Below are 5,668 nucleotides of genomic sequence, written 5' to 3'. Positions count from 1 at the left end.
AATAAACTTATTTGATTTGAAAGGTTTAAAAGTGGCATTATGATAATCTGGTTAATACAAACCTGTTTGGATTTGATGTATTGATTGCAAGCAGATAATTTGGCTTGAAAAATGAAAGGTATTGGTATCATGTTCTTACTTGTTCATATATTTGCTATATATATATATATATATATATATGAAAAGTTGTTTACTTAAAGGTTTTGGTGATTTTCACCCTGCAATGACATAAATAGGGTAACTCACTAGACCTTTCGGTCTAACCCTCGTTTTGTGATTTTAAATGTATTGCAGGAAGTGCTGACGGTAAGGGAAAGGGAAAAATATAATAAATTCCCTATATGCTTATATGCATGAAGAACTGTTGATGGCATGTATAGGTTTAATAAATGTAGCTAGATTAGTGCAAGAATTGTATTTTGAATTTTTGAACCATGTATTTTGTACTGGTAGATTCTTGTACTAAGGGACCTTTGTGGTGTACAAACATGTATTTTTTGTATATGAAATATATGTTACATGCAATGTGTGGAATGGGGTGTTACAGAAAGTGGTATCAAAGCCTGAGTTTAAGGGATTTAGGTATTCAACAGCATGATACCTAGACTTAAACTCTTTTATTGCATGATAAGGGTCCCGTACATAGTTAGCACCTTTGGAAATAAATATGATGAGTTGAAGGAACAATGTGTAAGGTAAATTTTAGTTACATCTGGCCAATGTAATTATAAATTTATAGGTACACATCTGAACTTGAATACTTCATTATATTTGGCAATGTGAATACGTGATTATTAATACTAAAATTTGTAGATGTCTAGCCGAACCCGAAGATCTGAAAGAGTGGCTCGTCCAGAATCTGAGGAAAGGGAAGAATCACCTGTTAATCTCCCGACTAGCACATCCGGAAATAAAGGTCGGGGAAAACCAAGGGGACGAGGCAAAGGAAGAAGTCAATCTCAAGGAAGGGGTCGTACTGAAGTTCATTTTGAACATGAAGAATCCTATTTTGGGAATGTTCAGGAAAGATCAGTGCCACACCCAGAATATGTGACTAGGGATATGTTGGCAGAAGAAATGGGAAAGTTACGAGAAACTCTGACATCTATCATGGGAGTACCCGCTAGAATGGAAACAAAGAGAATAGAAGTTCATCCCTCGATACCCGTTACTTATAACAAGGAGGGAGATATCAAAATGTTTTTCGCATGCAAGCCACCAACATTTTCTGGGGAAAGGGATCCAATGAAAGCTGTGCGTTGGATCAAGGAAATGGAATCCGTGTTCAACACCACTCGGTGTCCGGAAACAGATAAAGTTCGGTTTGCAGTCTCAGTATTGAAATCAAATGCTTTGTTCTTGTGGAAAGTTGAATCATTGGCCAGGACGAATGTTTTGCAGACATTATCCTGCACAGAGTTTGTAGAACGATTCAAGAATCAATTTTTTCCTAAAACAGCAGTAAGACAAATGGAAGAAGATTTCTTGAAGCTGGAGCAAGGAAATGGAACAGTTCAGCAGTATACTGAGAAATTCATTGAATACTCTCGATTTGCCGAACATTATGTTTCAACATAATCCAAGAAGATAGAAAGGTACATTTGGGGTTTGAAACCCTCAATCAGAGAGTTTGTTATTGCTATGAATCTCAATACCTTTTCATTGACGGTAGATGCGGCCGAAGTGACAGAACGAAATAAGAATCGGCAGTCAGAAGGAAAAGTTGTAGAGAAAAGAAAGTGGGAGGGGCCTTCATCAAATTTTCGAGGGCCGAAAACTGTGAGATATGATAATAGAACTGATCAGAAGGTCGGTGAGAAAGTTTACACACAATGCCGACAAGTTCATCGGGGTGAGTGTAAGATGGATCCAAGGAAGTGTTATAAGTGTGGTGAAGCAGGCCATTTATCGAGAAGTTGCCCAGCTAATCGAAGGTGTTTTAATTGCAATTCTCCGGATCATATTCGACCGAATTGTCCATTGTTAAGAACTCCACAACTGACAATGGGGAGTAATGCGTCGGGTACTCGGGGAAGACCTACGGTAAATAGGGGAGGGCAAGGAGGGGCACGGGGACGGTCCTTCCAAATGACAAAGAATGAGGCAGAGGCGTCACCAAATGTAGTAATAGGTACTTTCCTTCTGAATTCAATACATGCTAAGGTGTTATTTGACTCTGGTGCAAACTTTTCGTTTGTATCCCCATTATTTGCTCAAACTGCATGTTTGAATTTTGTGTTACTTAATGACGAATTAGTAGTAGATATTGCTAATAGTCAGGAAACTGTTACTAGTGTGTTCAATAACTGTATTATTGTTATTGAGGGCTGTGAACTACCGATTCGGTTATTCTCTATGCCGATGAAAGAATTTGATGTAGTGGTGGGTATGGACTGGTTGGCAAGATATCAGACTAGTATTGTTTGCAATCAGAAAATGATCAGAATTACTCTGCCAGATCAAGGAACCGTTGTTATTTATGGTGATTGTCAGAATCACCATACTAGTATTTTGACTGTGATGAAAGCTCATAAAAGTATTCGGAAGAAATGCCAGGGTTGTTTGGCATACGTAATTGATATGAAGAAAGAGAAGAGAAAAGAGGAATCGATTCTGATTGTTATTGAATATCCGGAAGTCTTTCTAGAAGACTTATCTGGATTACCGTCGGATCGAGTCATCGAATTCCGAATTGATCTCGTATCAGGGGCTGTACTAGTAGCAAAGGCACCATACCGATTAGTTCCATCTGAATTGAAAGAATTGGTTACACAGTTGAAAGATCTGACTGATAAAGGGTTTATTAGACCCAGCACTTCACCTTGGGGTGCTCCGGTCTTATTTGTCAAGAAGAAAGTTGGGTCTATGCAAATGTGTATAGACTATAGTGAATTAAACAAATTGACAATTAAGAACAAATATCCGTTACCAAGGATTGACGATTTATTTGATCAGCTGGTGGGAGCAATTTATTTCTCCAAAATTGATTTAAGATCAGAGTATCATCAGCTCAAAGTCAGGGAGGAAGACATTGCTACAACAGCTTTCAGAACTAGGTACGGGCATCACGAATTCTTAGTTATGCCTATTGGCTTAACTAATGCGCCCGCAGCTTTTATGGATTTGATGAATAGGGTATGTAAGGAATATCTAAATAAATTCGTTATTGTATTTATCGATTATATCCTTATATACTCTAAGACCAAAGAGGAACATACAGAACATCTTCGTCTGATACTGGAATTACTGAAAAGAGAAAAGTTGTACGCAAAGTTATCTAAGTGTGAGTTCTGGTTAAGAGAAGTCCAATTCCTGGGTCACGTCATCTCAGAAGCAGGGGTAAAAGTAGATCTAGTTAAAATAGAAGCAGTTGCAAAGTGGAAAGTTCCGAAAACTCCTTCAGAAGTCCGAAACTTTTTGGGACTGGCAGTGGCAGGTTACTATCGTAAGTTCATTCAGGACTTTTCTAAGATAACCGTGCCATTGACCAAATTGACTCGGAAGAACGTAAAATTTCAGTGGGAAAAAGAACAACAAGAAGCTTTCCAACTACTAAAGGATCATCTTTGCAGTGCACCGGTGTTGACTCTACCCGATGGATCCGAAGACTTTGTGGTATATAGTGATGCTTCAAAGTTAGGGATGCTATGTGTTTTGATGCAAAGAGGAAAGGTAATTTCTTATGCATCAAGGCAATTAAAAGATAATGAGAAGCAGTATCCAACTCATGATATGGAATTAGCTGCAGTGGTATTTGCTCTGAAAATTTGGAGACATTATCTTCTGGGAACAAAGTGTCAGATTTATACTGATCACAAAAGTTTACAACATTTGTTCAGCCAGAAAGAATTAAATATGCGACAGCGTCGGTGGATTGAACTTGTAAATGATTATGATTGTGAAATCCTCTACCATCCGGGAAAAGCCAACGTGGTAGCTGACGCTTTGAGTAGGAAAGAAAAGAGCGGAATCGTTAAAGCTGTGGCAATGAGAATGAATTTGGTCCCTGACATTCGTAAAGAAATTTAGAGATGTCAACAAGAAGCTATGAAAGAAGAATTTATTAAGACAGAAAGGTTGGGTAAGATGATTTCAACCTTGAAACCGAACGACGAAGAACTAATGTGCTTTCAAGGGCGAGTCTGGGTACCGTGTTTTGGAGATATCCATAACACTATATTAAATGAAAGCCATAAGTCCCGATACTCTATTCATCCAGGTAGCAACAAGATGTACAAAGATTTAAAATCTTTTTATTGGTGTCCCGGATTGAAGAGGGACATAGCCAAATATGTGGAATAGTGTTTAACGTGTCTACAGGTTAAGATTGAACATCAAAATCCATATGGAAGCCTTCAATCTTTGGAGATACCTGTATAGAAATGGGATCACATTACAGTGGATTTCTTCATAAAGTTGCCTCGAACACCAAAGGGGTATGACGCGATTTGGGTAATTGTTGATCGTCTGTCTAAATCTGCGTATTTTCTGCCAATAAGAGAGAAATACTCTTTAGAAAAGCTATCACAGATTTATATCAAAGAAATTGTAACCAGGCACGGTGTTCCATTATCTATTATCTCTGATAGAGATAGTCGGTTTACTTCAAAGTTCTGGGAAGGGTTGCAGAAAGCTTTGGGGTCTGAAATCCGACTAAACACAGCTTATCATCCGCAAACTGACGGGCAGAGTGAAAGAACTATCCAGACTCTCGAAGACATGTTGAGAAGTTGTATTATTGATTTCAGGGGATCGTGGGAAGATCATTTGTCGTTGATAGAGTTTGCATATAATAACAGTTATCATTCCAGCATCCAAGCGGCACCGTATGAAGTATTGTATGGACGTAAATGCCGAACGCCATTATGTTGGAACAAAGTAGGAGAAAGGCAGTTGACGGGTCCTGAGATTGTTCAAGAAACTTTTGAAAGGATTAAACAGATCCGCGAAAGAATCAGAACAGCACAAGATTGCCAGAAAAGTTATGCTGATAATCGTCGAAATTGAATTTTGTATAGGTGATTTTGTGATGTTGAAAGTTTCGCCATGGAAGGGTATTATCAGATTCGAAAGGAAGGGTAAGCTCAGTCCGAGGTATGTTGGACCATTCAGAATATGTAAGCGAATTGGACCAGTGGCATATCAATTAGAGCTACCAAAAGAATTAAGTCTGATTCATGACACTTTCCACGTATCAAATTTGCGGAAATAAATAACTAATCCAAGTCTAGTTGTACCGCTTCCAGAGATTAATCTGGACATTAAACTGAACTTTTTGGAAACACCGGAAATCGTAATTGACCGAAAGATCAGGGTGTTGAGAAACAAAAAGATCAGTCTGGTCAAAGTTCAATGGAAGTTTCATAAAGGACTAGAAGCAACTTGGGAATTGGAGTCGAAAATGAGATCAGAAAACCCATGGCTTTTTGGTTAAAGGAATTCTGGGACGGAATTCTTTTGAGGGGTGGATAATGTGATAACTGGGTCTTGGTTATCACATGAGGTAACTAATATGTGATTAATTATTATGTGTTTACATGATAGCATGAGAAACTGTTATATTTGATCATGCTAATGAGTGAAACTATATAAGTATGCATCAATTTTATATGGATATATGTGTAATGTGAAATGCATGTATAATATGGTATGTATGTGAATATGTATA

Source organism: Cynara cardunculus (assembly GCF_001531365.2).
Source record: "Cynara cardunculus var. scolymus isolate 2C chromosome LG 16, CcrdV1, whole genome shotgun sequence".
NCBI classification, from domain to species: domain Eukaryota; kingdom Viridiplantae; phylum Streptophyta; class Magnoliopsida; order Asterales; family Asteraceae; genus Cynara; species Cynara cardunculus.
The sequence above is the reverse complement of the archived record's forward strand: the minus strand, read 5'-3'. Positions refer to the sequence as shown.